Below are 21,475 nucleotides of genomic sequence, written 5' to 3'. Positions count from 1 at the left end.
GAAAATATTATATATGAAGAAATATAATAGTATATTATTTGATTATGCAGTGAAATATAATTATATAATCATGATCATACAAATAATAGAGATTGATTTTCAATTGCTAAGGTCTTTCCCTTGGAAAAGCATGGAGAACTAAATTATAGCCATAATAGTTAGAGCTGATTCCAGCTAACACATGTCAACAATGTAAGAGTGAAAGTGAGAAGACAGCCACTGGAATGGAGTCAAGAGAAGAGCTAGTATGCAAATATCATCATTTCACAAGAATTATGTGGTTGAAAGATTTAATCTACAGTTGACAAAACAGGTAAAAAAAAGGTATGAATAAGTAACCAAAGATAAATGATAGAAAAATTAAAAATAAAGCCATAATTATATGGAACAGATAAATGCTTGATGTAGAAGAGAGGCAAATAAGATTTGGTATAAACATAGTTGGTGTATTCAAAAATTTTAGTATACTTTATAATTCAAGAACTACTTATAAAATAAAAAATAAGACAAACTCCCAAAATATTGATACAGAACCATCAATTGTGAGATATTTCCAAATAAAGTAATCATTATGAAAGTTAAGAAATGTTTTAGCAACTAAGCAAAATTTCAAATCATGTATAAAGAAAAAATAATCAAATAATATTGTATTAAACTAATCCCAAGTAAATATCATTTCAGGAAGATAAATAAATTTTTACAAAAGTCTAAAAAAAGGAAGAAAAATAAATAAAGGGAAAAATAAAGAACAAAAGGAAGGGAGAATGAAATAAAAGAACTGTAACAAAAATGTTTATATTCAGCCAAACTAAAAGTCAGACACAAAAGACAGTGAAAAATACAAATTCTGAGAGCCTTACAGAGTTCCCAAAGATATACTTAGAGAAAAAAAAAAACAGAAAACACAGGCCATATAGTAAAATTTTTAAAGAAAAATGAACAGAACAATTATTACAACAAAGATAATGCGCAGAATAAATATCAAATGCGACCGTCAAGTATATCTGTGACAATAATGAACATAACTGGGATAAACTCCATCTCTAGAGAGGAAATACAAGGGGTTATAAAGAAAACCTGTTTGTATGTTGCATTAAAAGACAACACAAAAACGTACAAAGAAGACTGAAAATGTTTAAATGAGCAAAGTGATACTAGGCAAATAAAAACCTGAAATTTAAGATTCACTACCCTTAAATGAAGCTAAATTATAATCAGGGGAAAATGTTTTATTTAAAATAAAATGTTTATTTTTTAATGACTAAGTATATATCCCAAAATGAAAAATTCTAGAATATCTACGAAGCATAAAACTTACCATTATATAATATTAATGAGCAAAACATTATATATATATATATATGAAGCTTAAAATATGAGGAAAAATAGAGAGAAAAAATATTTATAGAAGGAACACTCAATTTAGCTCTCACAGTTTTATATAAGAGAACAAAAAGTATTTAAAACATCTGAATAACATAAAAATAGGCTAAATCGAGCTGTTAAGTCTACATACTTTTACCCCTCAAAAAACTGGTACATATTGGGCACAACAGGGATTGTTGATGTGTTGTTTTTGCTAATTCTTAAGCAAACCAACCAGGTAACTGAGGCTGAGAGAGATTAGGTGAATTCCCCATTATTTTTAGTAAACTGTGAAATCTAGGCACCAATCCAAGTTTTTTCTCCAATACCCCAAACCTTAACCATTGTGCAATTATATCTTTATACCTGGCTTTCCAACAGAGTCGAGCAAATAGATGTATTTTTTGCTTAATTTTTATGAGTGAGAATACAACATATTAATTTATAGTGTGACAAATGCAATAGGCTTTGAGTGTCAGGAAATACAAGGGGTTTTTATAGAAGTAAGTATATAGAAGTAAATTTCTCTTCTATATACTTAGAAGTAAGTTTCTCTCAGCATATTTGTAACTTAATACATTTAAAAATTCTTTTTAAAATTCATCAAAATTCATTTTCATAATAACTAAATAAATTTCTACCAGGCCAGGGTATTTCTTAAAATACATAATTTAAACACAATAAAGAATGCATTGGGTGTTAATGTCTTATTTCTAACAGAAAATCTCATAAAAGTTATAAAATTCGACTATAAATTTAAATTTTCGTAGGCAATGAAATGTCCACAGAAATAGCAAAATGTTTAGCACTTGTTTATATAAATGTACGTTAACTGACTATTGAGGTAAATCTAAACAAGATATATCAAGTATAATACATTTAAAACAAGACCAGAATTAATTTCCAGTTTCCAGAGAATATTTTTTAAAATATCAAAAATATATTTTAAATATAAAAAATTAAAATAAGCCAGGCGCGGTGGCTCATGTCTGTAATCCCAGCACTTTGGGAGGCCGAGGCGGACGGATCACAATGTCAGGAGATCGAGACCATCCGAGCTAACAAGGTGAAACCCCGTTTCTACTACAAATACAAAAAAATTAGCCATGCGTGGTGGCGGGTGCTTGTAGTCCCAACTACTCGGGAGACTGAGGCAGGAGAATGGCGTGAACCCGAAAGGCGGAGCTTGCAGTGAGCTGAGATCGCCCCACTATACTCCAGCCTGGACGACAGAGCAAAACTCCGTTTCAAAAACAACAACAAAAAATTAAAATAGATAATAAATAATATATAATAAATATTAAAAATATTTTCTCTTTTATAAAAAGAAATCCAACAAAATTTAAAAAGTAGAAATAGTACAGATACCCATTTCTGATCATAACTCACCAAACCTAGAAAATAATAACATAATGATTGCCATAAACGACACAATTAATACCTTTGAACGTAGGTCTTTATTATGTGTCAGTGTATTTACATTTCTAGAAATAAAATTAATAAACAAAGGGACATGGGATTCTGCATTTTTAGTCTCCATAGTTTACCAATTAACCACCATCCAGAGAGGCAAAGGAATGACAATACAACATACTATCTTTTAACTTCCCCAACAAGAAGGTTTAAAAAAATTATTTTTCATTAGTATAAAAATCTAAGCTATAAATTTACCCTGAGCATTGCCATATCTGTATGCTGCAGGCTTTTATCCAGACTTAAAATCTGATTTCAAAAAATTTCCAGTTTAACAATTAGTCATTTGAATTTATTTGTAGCTTGTATCTTGGGAGTTTACTAAGCATGTATTAGACTCAGGTCTAGTCATTTTCCATGTGCTAACATATATAAATCTGTACAAAAAATTGATAAGGCTCGAAGACATTAAGTAAATATTAAATAAATATTTCATCAAAAACACTAGAACTTTCTCAAAAGCCCATCCCTTTATTGTAATTTAATATTAACTATTTTTTGGCCTTTGTTCATGTAAGATTTAGATAAATTGAAATATACCCATTTATTTTATACCACTTTAATGGGGCAATTAATGCCGGGTACGTGAGTTTATTCATATACATGTTTATTTTGAAACAGAAATATGAAAAACATATCTACTAAAAATCCTCCATATTAATATTTACGATCAAAAAAATGATTTTCTCCAACTAATGGTACTTAACAGAAAAGACAAAGGCCAAACTTTTATGAGTTTTAAATTGGAAACAGAGTTGGGAAAACATGTTAGCACTGTATGAGGAGATTCGTGTGCTCCTAATAAAGCTATCAAATATTTCTAATGGTAGTAATTTTAATGGTTAGTTATTTAAAAACAGGACATCACTGGGCATTACTATTATTTATATAGTAAGAATTTACATGAAATATGTTATGAATCAATCTTCAGCATCAATTTAGAGTAACTTTGCTTTATTTTCTATTTCCAGGTTTTTGTTTTTGTTTTGCTTAAACTCTCATTTTCTTTCAAGTATTGAATTACCTATAACTGAAAGTCATCACCATCCAATTGTTCTCAGAGGGTCTTGAGTATGTGCAACTGGAAAGAAAATTAGATTTCAACTTAATAGATTTAAAGTGGTGCAAGTGGAAATACACACTGCAGCCACCTTCTTTTGGAGAATAAAATAAGTAATGAATTCATCCTATTAAAATTATTAGGATTGGAAAAATAATTGTTTTCTTAAAATCAATTTTTGGGTATACCTTATCTGTTCAGAAAAAGATGACAGAATCCTTTCTTATTTGATAATTGTTTTTGAACCCTGGTTAATTATCTACCCAGCATCCTCTCTAATAAATCATTTGTGCTTACTGCCAATATTTATGGTCAGTCCTTTGTATAAACAGAGTATCACATGCTCTGTGATTTAGTTTTCCCATCTGAGGGAGTGTATATGTGTCAGAATTGTGCAAGATTTTGGAATTTCTCCTGCTTCTTAAAAGTCAGATTTCAGAAAATGGGAATTAAAACAATACAATTGATTTTGCTAATCAGCATAGGGGCTCCATTATGGGCTGCCTATGCCTATCTTTTCTTCAGATTATTATTATTTTTTAATTTAGCTTTGGTACTGCTGGATACTCTCCTGAGAAAGAAGGGGAAATCAATGGAATCTTTATGACAATTTCTGGATCCATTTTCAAATGTTTATTCTGAGAAAGAAAAGAACACTCTGTGCATACAGATTCTCCTTTCTCCCACATTTATGAGACACGCTTGAAATCACAGTATATAGATGGCAATCTTCTAAAACAAAATCCAGTGTTTCTCCACTTTGATTACCAAAAACATGTTAAAAATGGAGACTAAAGTGGTGACTTAATGGTTGCAGAAGTCTGAGTCACTTTCATTCAGACGCAAAGATTCTAACATTCTTCTTGCTGTTTAGCATAAGAAATCTAATCATATGCCATCTTTCTTGCTTATAGCTATAGATGGGGAGCATACTCCCCTGTACATTTTTCATATAGATATTTCAGAATTATCAGATGGCAGGGCAACAAAATTAAAGTCACCTTCAAACTTTAAATCTCCTATGGTTCAGGATGTTAAATTGCTGTAAAGTTACTGGGTCAGATTTGAATATATATATATATATATTCAAGTACATATATAGTTAATCTCCAAGTCAATTTTCCTGACTAAAAAGAAATAATAAGCAGGTGTTTATAGGGACATGTCAAGGTTGAGAAACACAATCTAGCAGCAAGGATAGGATTTAAGATTTCTCTGTTAAAAGCTGCATTTTTGGTCTCTTCTTATTTGCTGTGTAGCCATGGTTAAATAATTTAGCCTATAGCTTAATGATTGTATTGTCTAATGAGGGAATATAAGTATGAAAATACATAATGTCCTGTTTCGACTATCAAAGGAAACACCATCAATTTATACCAATTATATTGTTATATGTTATTTTACGTTATGAAAATCTTCCTTCTTTCCAAAGTAAAAGAGAATCTATTGTTTTGGATTCACAGTGACTGAACCTTCAAGTGGGAAAAAGGGAATTAGAACTTTTACGAAATTACTTATTTTTCATTCTCTAGTCAGATGTCAAGTAGATAGCGCTATTCACAAAGTTACCATGAGCAAATAATAGACAGCAAGAATGAATATGAGAGAGAGAGAACTTTGGAGTGGGCAGTGATGTAGTCAAAGGTTTCTAAAAAAAAAAGTAACAAATCTTGATGTGGGAGAAAGTCTGCTGTACAAAATAGTAAGATCTATTCAAAAATGTTCTGCTCTATCTATTGTGAAAATGCCTCCTTTCTCATGAAAAAAATGTATTTTTATTCCTATGAAATATATCTGTTATTTCAAAGTTATTCAATATATGTTGGTAAATTGACTCCACTTCAAAGAGAATTTCAAAGACACCCCTTAAACAATAGCCTAATTAATCCAATTGATATATCCTTGTTAAAATATTAGGGATGGACTATTTAGGGCAGGAAAATGCAATATTAAACAGAGATATCTACATAATCTTAGGCACGGATACCAGATTTAGAAAGCCAACATCACCTTTCATAATGAAAGCAAGATACCTTTGCAAAGAATCATTTATTAAAACCAAACTACTACTTCAATGAAGCATTAAGATTTGCTGCATAGAATGCCCCTTGGGCAGCACTCTGAAATAATAGTGAATTGCTATTCCAATTCACAATGGAACATTTTAATAAGTGTGATAAATGACTCACAGAGAGCTTTAGATTTCAATGTCAGTGGAATTAGAATCAGGCAAACGCTGGCCCTGGGTGATGGATGTACAGGATTTTTGTGGTAAACACTTTGCAATGTCAGGACAATACCAGCTTATGAAACTCTCAGAGGTGAGATTCATGTCCATTTGTCAACTTGTTGCCTGAGGGTAAAAATGTAGACAGAACACTAGTCTTATTTTAACAGGTGATAAAAACTCTCTTAAATTCTGTAACCCTTCAAAATGACACAAAACAAAAAATTAAAGATTCTATGTATAAATCTCCTCACATTTAGAAATGTAACATACATTCATAGCCTCCGTAGTTGAGTGGATTGCAGAAATATTTTGTATTCAACTGGACTGAAATGTTCAACTTTTTTCTCTCATTTTAAAGAACATTTTTTTTTCTTTAGATCTCCAAACTTTACAATGATATAAATGTATATGTGAGACTTCTTTATTTTTTCTAAACAGATGCAAATCACATTTTTAGAAAAGATTTCCTCTGACCATGTTAACTTGGAACACAAAGCTAAGGTGAGTAAAAAAATATGACTATACAGATACTGTATGACTATACAGTAATATTCAAATAAATAGTTTGACTCGGCCGGGCGCGGTGGCTCACTCGGTAATCCCAGCACTTTGGGAGGCTGAGGTGGGTGGATCACGAGGTCAGGAGATTGAGACCATCCTGGTTAACAGGGTGAAACCCCATCTCTACTAAAAATACAAAAAAAAAAAAAAAAAAAAAAAATTAGACGTGGTGGCGGGCACCTGTAATCCCAGCTACTCGGAGGCTGAGGCAGGAGAATGGCATGAACCCGGGAGGTGGAGCTTGCAGTGAGCAGAGATGGCGCCACTGCACTCCAGCCTGGACAACAGAGCAAGATTCTGTCTCAAAAAAAAGAAAAGAAAAGAGTTTGGTTTATATGTATTATCTCTCATGATTTTCTAGCATATGATTTTAGATGTTCCCTAGGAAACAAGTTTCTAATTAGTGCTTCAAGTTTACTAAGCTAATATCTGCCTTGCTGTTTCTCAACAAGGTAGCACAATTTGCTGATATATACAAAATATTTTTATTAACAATATATTAAATCTGAATGGGACTTTATAGTGAAATCTAGAAGACAAAAGAAAAAGTAGAATCAACACAGCCTAATGTAAGATTAGTTTTCTCAAATTTCTTTCAAATATATAAAACCATGGAACACTACGAAGTTCAAAGATACGATGAGCAAAGATATTTTATATTTCTAAATAGCCACAATCCTAATCGAAAAAAAGTAAATTAAAAAAATTCTTCACTATATCTGTGATTTTCAAAATTGTTTTTGGTCATTGCTGGTACACTAAGGCAATACTTTCTAAGTTTTAACATCTACATAAAATCACCTTGGGAGTATTATTCAAATGACAACTGTGATGCAATAGGCCTGGCAGGCAAGGCCTGAGGTGTTACCTTACCCATAATCTCTTAAGTGAACTTATTGCTACTGCTCTGCAGACCACACCTTGGTAAATCAGGCAATAAGGTCACCCCCCTGACTTATAATGTATAGAATATACAGGAGGGTTTATGAAAAGTGAAAAGCAGCTGCTCTATTTTGGCCTTAATTTAATAAAATAGACATTAAATTCTTGATCCTTTTTGATTTAATTGGTGTCAGGAAGTGACAGAAAGTGAACGTCATGCTATGGGATGACATGTGAATTGTATACCCATTTTAACCCTCAGCTAGCTTTGGAATTAGTATGGAATTAACTAGCTATGGAGCAGACATGTGAATTGGTTATCCATCTTAACTCTCAACTAGCTATGAAATTAGTACAGAATTATCTCAACTAGCTATGGAATTAATATGGAATTGTATGGGGTGCAGACATGTGGATTGTATACCCATCTTAACTCTCAACTAGCCATGGAATTAATACCTACAATTTTTCAGTTGTAAGCCTAGAATATTACTAATAGTTATTTAGTGCTTTTAATTATTAAATGAGACAATACACATAAAACAGTTAAAATAGTTCCTGGCATATGGTAAACCCTTAGTAAGTATTACTCCGATGAACATGCCAATGTTACTGACTTGGAGCAAGAACATCTAGATTTTGGTTTTAGTTCTTTTATTTAAGGATTAAGACATGCTTAACTCTTTAAAATTCTTTAAACTATCTTACCCCAGTTTCCTCATTTATAAAATGTGAATGATTATATGAATTTCAAACAGGTGCTCAGATTAAGAGAATACATATGAAAATATTTTATTTACTCTAAATTATTGCAAGTAAAACATAATTTTTGTTTTAAGAATGAAGCTTTTGGGGAAAAACTGCTTTTAAATTTACCAAGTATTGGTAGTGATTCAACAGCTAACAAGTAACATTGCAGATCTATTTTTTATTTCAAGCTTGACAGAATTTCCCAACAAAGTTTTGGCAAAATAAGGGGAAATGTGAAACTAGTGAATTCTGCACATACAGTATTTAATAACTGATTAAACATGGAAATAAAAGCGGAAGCATATAAAATGTATTTTCCTATTATTTTAATAATACGGCAGTGCTCGTAATATCTTCTATCTCTTTCTGTGCTTACTGAAACATCATACATTTTATTAGGGAAGAGGTAAGAGGGTTGCTTTCTGTTATGCTTGAGCCCTTATAAAAGAGACACAGTAAATAACTGTTGAAGAATCAATTGAAAAATTTAAGTTTATTCCTAATTCGATTTATCTCTTGTGATATGTCCTTAAAAGTGTACTTGGTCTCTTTATTCTTTAGATTCAATGCAAAATGGGACTATCAGTATAGAACTTGCTTCTTGGAGACATTACAGTGAACCATGAGAATTAACCGAAAAGATGACAGGTAAGTGGTTTGAACTGATTTCTAAAGAAAAGTTCTATAGACACACAAACCTCTCAGGGCATGAAATTCTTTTTGATAATAATAAAAAAAAATAGCTGAGAGGGAGAGGTTAGTAATGAGGAAAAGAAAGATCAGAAAGGAGGAGAGGTTGGAGATCAGGAGTTACAGCCTCTTTCTTTTCACAGAGGTAGCACCCGGCAAGGACACTACTAATCTTTTCCGGATGCAGTCAATATTAGAGTTTATTAATGACTTGGAAAAGGGAGTAATCATCCAATTAATTAGACAAATAGGCAGGAGTTATGGATGCTCATAAGACCAAAGATATAGAGGTTAGACAGATAAGAGAGAAATAACTTAATAGGAAGAATTAACCTTGGAGACCAAAAGTTAGTACACTAAAGCAAAGCCACAGTGTGACTTTCCAAATTAAAATCAAAATCTGTGATTTTTCTTTACCAAAAGAATTTGTATTTTCAAAAATTTGAAAATCAATGGTGGTATTAAAAGTATCAATGAATATACTTGTGAAAAGTTGAAATACTGGACGGAGTATAAAGAATATCTATAGTTTGTTAAAATTACTTAATGTGGCAGTAAATGTTTTGTCTTTAATTCTAGGATTGATGTGTATTTTTAATAAAAATGGCCATGAAAAACCTAACCAAGAACAGATTAGATAGATTGTGGCTCAGATCACTGAACTATATGCCCATGGTAAGAACAATCGAATTTAAAAGCTGGAATGATGTCTCCAGACAAATGAAAGAAAGCCTTTTCTCAAGGATCTGAGATAGGCAGTTACTCAGCAAATGTTTATCTATGTATCCCTTCCCTTGTTACTATTGTATTAACATGCTAACAAAAGTTAGGAAAATGACAGTACCGTTTTTTAGTAAAAGAGAAGAAAAATATTTAGGACACAATAAACAAAAGTAAAGAAGAATAAATTGTCACAGAGTTTTTGAAAATCAATTTGATATTAACTATCAATGTTTAAATTTGCATATTTTTGGCCATCCAATTTTAGTTCTAAGAATCTGTCCTAGGTAAGTATTTACGTAAGTGTGAGGCATACATGTTAAATATGTTTCTTACAATATTATTTACAATAGAGAATAAAACAGTAGCTAATATACTTTAATCAGAACATTATGGTATTTTTGTAGCATGGAACAGTATGCAGCAGTTAAATAGATGAGTTCACATTCTTTTTTTTTTTTTTTTTTTTGAGGCGGAGTATCGCTCTGTCGCACGGACTGGAGTGCAGTGGCCGGATCTCAGCTCACTGCAAGCTCCGCCTCCCGGGTTCACGCCATTCTCCTGCCTCAGCCTCCCGAGCAGCTGGGACTACAGGCGCCCGCCACCTCGCCCGGCTAGTTTTTGTATTTTTTTTAGTAGAGACGGGGTTTCACCGTGTTAGCCAAGATGGTCTCGATCTCCTGACCTCGTGATCCGCCCGTCTCGGCCTCCCAAAGTGCTGGGATTACAGGCTTGAGCCACCGCGCCCGGCTGAGTTCACATTCTTTATGCATCATGTCATTAGGAGTTACAGTCACAATGAGATATCATCACACACGTACTAGAAATGGCTAAAATCCAAAACATTGACAACCCCAAAGCTGGAGAGGATGACAGAGGTGTAGGTATGAAAACTGGTAAGGCAGTGTGAAAGAAATTATCAATTTTATAACAAAAAATGCCACAAAGCTAAACATAATTTTGTCCTATGATCCAGCAATAGTACTCCTCGGTATTCTTGCAAGTGAGTTGAAAACACATGTTCACACAAAAATCTGCACATGACTGTTTAGAGCAGCTTTATTCATAATCACCAAAAATTTGAAGCCACCAAGATGACTTTTGATACATGAAAAGATGGTGGACAAATAGTGGTATATCCATGTAGTGGCATATTATTCAGTGCTGAAGAGTAGTGAGCTATCAAGCCATGACCAAAGATAGAGGATATTTTAATTGTTATAGAGAAGTGAAATAAGTCAGTCTGAAAAAGGATACATTCTGTGTGATTCCAACTGCATAACATTCTGGAAAAGACAAAATTATAGAAGTAGTAAAAAGATCAGTGGTTGCGAATAATTGAGAGGGAAGGAGGAAGAAATAAATAGGTAGAGTACAGAGATTTTCAGGAGTCAGGGCAGGCAACTATTCTGAATGGCTCTGTAATGGTTCATATTTGACACTATGTATTTATCAAAACCCATATTGTTGTACAAACCAACCAGTGAATACTAATATACACAAAAATCTCCAAAGTAAACTATGCACTTTGGTTAGTAATAATGTATCAATATTGTTTCATCAGCTAAAATAAGTATACCACACTGTATTAGCCCATTCTTGTATTGCTATAAAGAAACACCTGATACTGGGTAATTTATAAAGAAAATAGTTTAATTGGCTCAGAGTTCTGCTGGCTTTCTGGAAAGCATTCTGGCATTGGTGAAGTTTCAGGAAACAGAGAGCTTTCCTTCTTTTCATTTATTATTATTATTATTATTATTATTATGAGACAGGGTCTCATTTTGTCATCCAGGCTAGAGTGGCATGGCACAATCATGGTTTAATGCAGCCACAGCCTCCTGGGATCAGGTGATTCTCCGGACTCAACCTCCCAGATAGCTGAGACTATAGGCATGTGCCACCATACTCAGCTAATTTTTGTATTTTTTTTTTTTTTTTTTTAAGAGACGGTGGTCTCATCATGTTGCAAAGGCTGCTCTTGAGCTCCTGGACTCTGGACTCAAACCATCCGCCAGCTTCAACCTCTCGAAGTGCTGGGATTACAGGTGTGAACCACCATGCCCAGCAAAGGAGCTTTCAATCATGGCAGAAGGTGAAGCAGGAACAGGCATGTCATACGTAGAAAGCAGGAACAAGTGAAAGAGACTGAAGGGGAGATTTCTCACACATTTTCAAACAACCAGATTTTGTGGGAGCTCAGAGCAAGAACTCACTTATCACCAAGAAGTTGGCCCAAGCCATTCATGAGGGATCTTCCCCCATGACAAACACACCTCCCACCAGGTCCTCCCTCCAACACCGAGGATTACATTTTAACATGAGATTTGGGTGGGGACAAATTTCCAAACTATATAGCACACCAATGCAAGATGCTAGTATTAGTGGGAACTATGTTGAGAGGGGTTAGCTTGGTAGTATGTGGAACTCTGTCTACCCTGCTTATTTTTTCTGCTCACCCGGAACTTCTCTTAAAACAGTCTATCACTTTTTAAAATGACCTGTTTGAAGAAACTAAGTTTGTTGTACACAATAAATTGGATATGTATAATAAATAGGGAGATTTTCATTTAGTATTTCCAGGAATAAGAAATGGATAGATGGACTTATTAAAGAGAAAAATAAAGAAAGAAGAAGAAGGAGAAAGGCAAAAAAAGAGAAGTAAATGAAAGAGAACAAATAGAAACAAGAACAAATCAAATCAAGAAAAACTTTCATGTTACATGAGATTAATGGAATTTGACATTAATTGCATGAAATATACAAACTATATACATATTTACACAAATATATATATTTGTCCTTTGTTCATTGTATATTCTTTCTTTATATATCATTGTGTTTTGCTCAACATTATGTTTGTAAGATTTATCCATATTCTCAAGCTTATTTGTAGATTTTCCATTCCAGTTGTTTTACAGTGGTCCATTCAATGAACATAAAAATTAATTTATTACATGATTGTTAAACATTCTGGTTCTTTCTGATGTTTAAGTAAAATGAGTTGTGCTGTCATAAACTTTCTGTTCCATATCTTTCCCATGTGTATAGATGTAATCTTTGCTATTTGGTACACACCTAAAAGTGGAAACAGTTTTCTAAATGATTGCAACAATTTACATTCTCACCAGAAGGAGTTTCATTTACTCCTTGGCCCATTCAGTGGTCAATATTTTCTCCTTTTGCATTTTATCAGTAATTGTAGCTGCATGATGTTATTGCACTTTGATTTTCTACTTGGACTTAGGTTTTTGTCATTGTTGTGGTTGTTTCAGTTTTACATTTAAGTTCAGGGGTACTTATGCAGGTTTGTCATAGAGGTAAACTTGTGTCATGAGGTTTGTTGTGAGGTGATTTTAGCACCTAGGTAGTAAGCCAAGTCCCAATGAGTTATTTTACCTGATTCTCTCCCTTCTCCCACATTCCAGCCTCTGATAGGCTCCATATGTGTTGTCCCCATCTTTGTATTCACAAATTCTTATCACTTAGTTCCCACTTATAAGTGAGAACGTGTGGTATTTGGTTTTCTGTTTCTTATATTTTATTTTTAAAGAAACTGCCAAAATATTTCCCAAAGTGTCACTGTTACTTCACATTTCTACAAGAAATGTATGGTGGTTTTCACTGATCTAAATACTCAGAAATATTTTGCATTGTCTGTCTTTATAATATAATCAATCTAGTAGGTGTCTAGTAGTATCAGATGGTAGTTTCAATTTTTATTTTCCTAATGTTACTGAGCCAGTTTTCATGTACTTGTTTGTTATTTTTACATAATATTTATTAAGATGTCTACTAAAACTTTTTTCATATTTAAGAAAATGGGAGTTGTAAAAATATTTTATGAGTTTTAAAATTTTGCATATTCAGATAATAAGCCTTTTCTCAGATATAGAATCTGTAATTATTTCCCTTCAATCTATGGCCTGTCATTTCATTTTTTAATGATGTTGTTTGAATTATAAATATTTTTAATTTTGGTGGAATTCAATTTACATTTTAATTTTGTATGAATCATTATTCTTGTGTATAGTTTTAGCCGTTACATATATGTGTATGATCTAAAGTAAAGGTCAAAATTGTTTTGCCTGTGGCTGTCTGACAGACTGACTGCCATTTGCTAAAGAGTTTTCTAATCCCATTAAATTTTCTTGACATCTTTGAATAAAATCTATTTACCATGATGTAAAAATTTATCTGTAAACTCTCAGTTTATTTCCATTGATCTACATATCTATCCTTCTATCAGTGTACTCTTAATTGCTATGACTTTATAACAAATTTTGAAATTAGATAGTTTCGGTCCTTCAATTTTCTACTTCTTTTTCAAAATTATTTTTGCTATACTGCATCCTTACGTCTTCATATACCTTTAAGTATCAGTGTATACAGCTTTATAGCTGTACATTTTTATAAATGACAGCTGGGATTTTGACAGAAATGACTTTGAATTTGCAGATCATTTTAGTGAAAGACATCTTGACAATATTCAATTGTCTTCTCCATATACATGAATTTATCTCTATTTATGCAGATCCAGCTTTCTGGTTCACAGATGTCCATCTTTAGGGTTTTTTTTTTTTTTTTTTTTTTTAAATAAGGGCACGCATCACAATCATGAGGATTCTGCCTTCATGACCTAATCAACTTCCAAAGGTCCCACCTCCTAACACCATCACATTGGTCTTAGGATTTCAACATATGAATTTGGAGAGGACCTAAACATTCATTCCGTTACACAGGCTACATTTCCTTTGATGGTCCATTTCCTTCTTACCATTAGTCCAAGCTATTCTTTTGAATCTAATTACCCTTTTTCACTATAGGGATGAGAGTACAGCATAATTTCTTCCATAGTTTTGAGTAAAGACACTCCTTTCTGCTGGCTTTTATAAACTGATAATACAAAATTTGGAAATTTTGGTAATCACATTTGCCAACACCAAGGCAGATAATGCATTGAAATGAAGGCAACACAGCCTGACGCGGTGGCTCACACCTGTAATCCCAGCACTTTGGGAGGTCGAGGCAGGTGGATCACAAGGTCAGGAGTTCAAGACCAGCCTGGTCGAGATGGTGAAACCCCATCTGTAGTGAAAATACAAAAAGTATCTAGGTGTGGTGGTGGGTGCCTGTAATCCCAGCTACTCAGGAGGCTGAAGCAGGGAATTGCTGGAACCCAGGAGGCGGAGGTTGCAGTGAGGTGAGATTGCGCCACTGCACTCCAGTCTGGGTGGCAGAGCAAGACTCCATCTCAAAAAAAAAAAAAAAGAATGAGGGCAACACAGAGCCAAAAAAGAGATTACTCTTAGATAAGTTTGAGAGCCCCATGTCTACCTATTTCTGAACATGAACATACGTGTAGCACTGAGAATGCCAGTCATATAATCCAATCAAATTAAATGATTTTTGTTGTTATATTTTGCCCTACACTATTCTTTGATTCTATTTCTTGCAGCTGCCTAATAAAGAATAATAAAGAAATAAAGAATAATAAATAATTGAAATAAAGACTAATAAAGAAATAATAAGCCAAAGAGGAATTGAAAATGAGAAAAATTTGGTGTGAGAAAGTGACTTTACTGGGCATGACTAATACACAGCATAGATATTACTAATCTCCTTTAAATTTATTACTTTTTAAACAAATATTACCAATTGACACCTTTACTTTGATGCTCAGACACAACTTCAGATTCTTACTACGATTCTCCAGATTGATCATAACATCTTGAAATCTATTGCATTCCTGACAATAAATAATGATAATACTCATGAAAAAAAGACTGGTTTCCATTGGTTGCATACTCTCTATGTTGCAAGTATTATTTTGTTTAGACAAATTAACACAGGTCATTTGAATTGTAAATAGAGATGGATCTCAGAATAATATTAGAAGTTACATTAGTTACTAAAAGTGTCATAGTAATCTGTACTACTTTATCATTTGTTAAAATAAGTTCTTATAGTCCTATGACAATGGATGTACATATTAGTGTATAATATGAAATAATAATTAATAAGTGAATGTCAAGACAGGAACAATGTATGTGCTATGAACTATGCAGTCAATAAAATTCACAAGTTTACATCCTAATAAAGATTTCATCATTAAAGGCAGTATGTTCTTTGTTTTACAAGTGTCAAAGGACCCTAATCTAAGAAATATACCCAACATCTTTGCTTTATTGGAATCTTGGACTGGCAGCACATGACAAAAATCTCAGAATATTTTAACCTAGCCTTCATATGAAAATGTTGCATATTGTTTAAAAATGTAAGTTCATATTTAGAGACCATATTAATAATTTTGAATTGCAGGTATTTGCATGCTATGTATTTTTTAATAAAGAATACAGCAAATATTTGTTTTTAAAATCTAAAATAAAATAATTATTCAGAATTTCTCACTAGTACTTTCCACAGTTTGCATTTCACATCGCTGCAAACTAAAATAATTTCCCTATAGTATAGATATAAAATTAAATTATTTGCATTAGAAAATCACCTCCAAATACATTAAAAGATGGTTCAGGGCAAAATAATCCTATTAACTGCATAGCAGGTAATAAATGAGACTGTGCATAGTATAATCATGTAATTTAAAGGGTGTACTAAGTCTTTGCTTGGAGGACTGCTGAAGTGAGTCTTTTGAAATAGGAAAGAAAAATGAGAAGGGATTCTGAGAATTTAATTTCCTCAGAGGGAAAAAAAGAAAAATGTAGTTAAAACAGATATGCTTAACTTCAATTTAAAAGTGCTTTTTAGGTTTAAAATCTTAATAATGTGTATAATATGTGTGTTAATAATTCAGCACGTCTGAGTTTCCCCAATATATAATGAAAGATGTAAAAGAGTTATAACAAAATTAAAATACTTTCAATTGTAATTACTAAACAATAATGATAGCTAGCATTTGCTTAGAACTCAAAAATGTTATTGTCTACATGTATTACCCAACTTAACTTTCCCAATTACACTAAGAGGTATGTGTTCACTGCTGTGTACTTAGAGGATCAGAAGTTGAGGATTCCTTAGATATTAAATAGTGGATAAATTATGATGCAACCTAGTGAAATAAATACTATGCAATCCTTACAAATGGTATTGTAAAAGTATATTTACTATAAGGAAGATATTCCTATTATATAAATAAAATAATTAGATGAAATAATAGTTACTTCTGAATTTTGGTATTCAGCATGATTATATTTTATTATTTGTTATTTTCTTTATTTTCCATATTTTTTCAAGCTGATGTGTTTTTTTTTTTCTAAATAAGAAAATTGTATTTATTACTTCAAAAAAACCAGACAAGGGAATCTTTGGAGGCGTAAAAATAGACGTCTTGTTATATATCAACACTCCTTTGCCTGAGGAAATGTTGAAGTAGATACTATTATTTTTATTATTAACACCATTTTTACAGCTGACAAACTAAGACACAGAGATACAAAATAACTTGCCTAAGATTACATCCAATAAGTGGCAGAGCAATAATGGAAACACTTTAGATTCCTTGGCTAATCCGTTAATTCTGTTCTTCTGCTAGTACTAACATATTCTTAATCTTTGTTTCCGTTCTTTCATTTTCCAGACACCCTAACTCAGTCTGGAATATAAATGCCTTTTAAATATTTATTTCCTACTTGCAAGTGGCAAAGCACAGTGTGGCAGTTCCTGGTTTTTGAAGCAATGTGATGTAGGATATTCTACAAGTACGAAGAAAAGCTACATGAAAATTAGAATCATCATTACATTATCTTCCTTCCTGCTGAACTCTGCAATCAGCTATTGCATTGCGGAGGAACTGCCAAGCAGAAAGGTAATAACATCACAAGTCTCAGTTGACCTATGTCTCAGCATTTTTAACACAATCGTTCTTTCCATTACTTCAGGATTTCATTTAATATTCTCCACTGTTCAAATCATTGTAACAGCAAGAAGAGGCAGAATTAGCAGTTACAGTTATATGCTCACTTCCCAAGTTATTTTTTTCTTTGCATTAAAAAAGTATTTCATATATTTGAATAAAATGCAGATCTTAGTTCATATTCTTCAGCGGATTTTGAGTCTGCTAGTGAGATTGTTTATTTCAACTCTTAGCAGGTCATTCAATTCACCATATGATTAAAAGAGCAAAGTTGCCAATACCTCATAAGCCTTTGGGTTTTCAAAGTTATTTAAAGTATTGGTGTTGCTGATGTTCATAAGAGCTCTTTAAATATGAAGCTTGATTTTGGATCTATAAGTTAATTTATTAAAGAGAAGTTTGCAGATTTTTTAAAGAACAGATAAATGTTTATCATATACTTAATTAACAAAAATTGAATTCTATTAAAATAATAATCACTGAAGGCGCAAATATAAACTGTATTTTATGTTTCTCATGTATGTGTAAAGGAGATTTTTGAATGAAGCTATATATTTATTAAATTCAGTTATCAATCCTAAGTTTACTAGTTAAAAACAAAATAAAACAAAATCAACTTTGAGGCAGCATTGTCTTATATGCATATTTCCATAAATTTTTCTCATATAATTAAATCTCAACTGTGAAGATAAAATATCTACAAGAAACACAAACCAATACTTTTTTTAATTTAAGTTTAATAATTTTCTTAGAAATAGGTTCTTGAAGGTTAAATTTTTCCTCTTAGTTGATTCTACTTTCAAGAAGATGAATGAAAATTTTAATTAAATAGCTAATTCCAGAAATGACATGATAGTTTATATTAGTCCAACTAGCAATTTCCTTGAAAGTTTAAGATTAATGTCTCAAATTATCAACCTCAATATTTGAAATGAAAAAAAGTAGCAAAAGTTAACTTTTCATACTTGACCTATTAAAAACATTAACTATTTCTGAAACTATGAAGAATATGAAGTTTGCAAGAATTAGATGTGTTAATTTCAAGCTAATAAAATATTATAAGCCATGTTGATATTCCATCATCATAAAATTAAAACATCCTTATACATTTTTGTTTAATATTAATGATACTATATTCTACATCAATAAAATGATTCTAAAGAAAAATATACTGATCAGTGTAAATGTATAGATGCACGTGATTTTTGAGAAGGTGTTACATTAGATGATATTCTATTTAGCCAAATTTTGTCCTTAAATATTGTGTTAAGAAACATTTATGGGTGGCAAGAAAGGAAAGGATGAAATCGGTATAAGGTTGAAACAAGCAGAAATGAATAAACAAGTAACATGAGATTTCCCATTTTAGGATGACTGGAGGAACTCCCCCCAAAAAAATCTTTGAAATGCCAAGAAAATGTTTAAAAATGAAAGTTAATCTGCTATGTAGAATGAAACTATGAAGATCATGAAAATAACCAAAGCCTTACTCTATTCTAATAGACATCATAATTAGGAGACATGTCGCAATCCCTAAAAAAATGCATTTGAGAACAGTTAGTTTCCTTCTGTATAATAGTTTATTATTTTTTTGCATTAATTATATAATTAGAATGGACACAATACATAAACCCTTACTGAACAAAAATTATTGTTTCAGACCTCACATTTTCATCACCTGAAACTCTCTACATGGATGTATCACATGATATCTGAATTTTCTCAGAGCCAGCAAGGAGGAGGAGGAAGAGAAGAAGGAGGAAGAGGGGAGAAGGAGAAGAGGAGGAAAAAAGGAGAAGGAGAAAGAGAGAGAGAGATTCCAAGATGAATTGCACTGTTTTATAAACTAAGAACTAACACCCCCATCACTTCTTTCATACTCTGTTTATTGGTAGTGATTCAGCAAACACTGCCCACATTCAACTCCACACACAAGGGAATGGGTACCAGGAAGTGGAGACCATCTAGGGCCATTTTGAAGGTCAGCTTCCACACTAATCTCTATATCTGCTTCTAGCACTATGCTTGGCAAAGAGCCATGATTATGGCTCTACATAATTAAAATCTTACAAATGAAATCACAGAATACTGAAGAAAGCATCATAGGTGAATTACTTTATCTAATCCTACATTTTTCAGACTATGCAACTGAAAACAAAAGAAAAAATACACTTGTTTGAGGTAGAGATAAAATAAGAACAAATTTATTTTTATTAAATTATCCTACAAGTAATTTCTAAAAAGTATTTTGAAGTATTTTTAGAATTACTAAGTAGTTGTCAAGATCAGATGAGTTCTTATATAGCTTTCACCCAGCATCTCTCAATATTAACATCTTATGGAACCATAATATATATAGAAACTAAAAAATTATAATTTATTAGACTATTCACATTTTTAGTATTTATAGCACTTTAATTCGATTTAATCACTTTTTAAATTAATATCATTTTACTATTTCAAGATCCAATTCAAAAATCACATTTTATTTTGTAATCAAGTCCCCTTGTCTCCTTTAGTCTGTAAACACATTTTCAGTATTTCCTTGTTTTTCATGACCTTGACACTTTTGATGAGTATTGGTCATGTATTTTGTAGAATGTCTTTCAACTTTAGTTGGTTTAATATTGTCTCATGATGATACTGTAGTTATGAATTTTGTGGAAGGATACAGCAGAGGTAAAACGACACTCATATTTCAGGTGGTATATGATATCAGTATGACTTAAGACTATTGATGTTCACCTTGACTTCTTGATTAAGAGGTGTCCACCATATTTTTCTGCTACAGTCACTGTTTTTTTCTTCTCCATACTCTGCTTATAAGAAGCAAAACACTATCTCCAGCCCATTTTCAAGAAGAGAGTAATTAAATGCCACCTCATAAAGATAAAAATGTTCAACAATTTGTTGACATACCACTATGTCAATTAATTAATAATTTGGGGAGTTACTCTTGAGGCTTTGCAAATATGTTGTTTCTCCTTAAAGTTTTGCACTTTGTATTTTCTTCATTCTTTCTGTATATGTTACATGGAATACTCTGTAAAAAAAAATCCTTCTCCCACTTTATTATTTAATTATGTATAGAATTCATGAATATTTATTTTATTATTTGGGTGATAATTCAATACCATTATCATTTTAATAGTATTTTTCAGAAAAATACTTATTGTCTAAGAAGAGACAAATGAAGCAAATGAACTAAAGTGCATGAAGTTATCACAAGAAAAAATTTTTTACTTCATGCTTTAATATGTTATATATTTTGCTTTAATTGATACAGTGTTGCTAAAATGCATATACTTTAATATAAGTTATATATTTTTATATAAGTTTAATATAAGTGATATATTTTGCCTTAATTGACATAGTGTTGCTAAAATGCATATACAACTAATATGGATATATGTTATTTAAACTTGTTTTAGAAATAATTACATTTTCAAGGATAATGTTTGGATAGTTGTTGATGACTAAGAAGCAAAATAAATAATTCTGTCAATGAATAAATACCTTAATAATTTTTTTTACCCATAAGATGTCCTGGTTTGAAGAATAAAATATATAACTAGCTGTATATATCTGTATTAATTTTCATCATTTTATAACAACTGTAGGCCTTTATGGTTCTCCTTACAGTAATTAAAATCTTCTTTCCCTAGATATATTATTGAATCCTTCTCATTATTGTGAACTTTACTCAAATGTCACCTCCTCCTTTCATAAGTAGCATTATGTCTTCTTGTATCTTATATTGTCAGTCTTCCTATTTGAAATTATTCAATCATAATTATATATTTTTGGAATATTGTCTGCCTTCACTGCCATGACAGGGCAGAAGTTTTTCAGCTTTTAACATTTTTCAGTG

At 31.8% G+C, this 21,475-nt stretch overlaps 1 long non-coding RNA gene across 1 annotated transcript; it reads right to left on the bottom strand.

Annotated features, from left to right (window-relative positions):
- Window positions 1-5,932: 5,932 nt before the first annotated feature.
- LOC117086314 lies at window positions 5,933-14,280 on the bottom strand. Its single transcript, XR_004438278.1, has 3 exons — window positions 14,102-14,280; window positions 13,131-13,329; window positions 5,933-6,251 (listed from the first exon to the last, which is right to left on the bottom strand). It is a non-coding gene; the product is annotated as an uncharacterized LOC117086314 (long non-coding RNA).
- Between the last annotated feature and the right edge of the window lie 7,195 nt (window positions 14,281-21,475).

Source organism: Trachypithecus francoisi, unplaced genomic scaffold (genome assembly GCF_009764315.1).
Source record: "Trachypithecus francoisi isolate TF-2019V2 unplaced genomic scaffold, Tfra_2.0 Lachesis_group1, whole genome shotgun sequence".
Classification (NCBI taxonomy): Eukaryota; Metazoa; Chordata; class Mammalia; order Primates; family Cercopithecidae; genus Trachypithecus; species Trachypithecus francoisi.
Note: the sequence above shows the minus strand (reverse complement) of the source record. Positions and strands in the feature narration are given on the sequence as shown.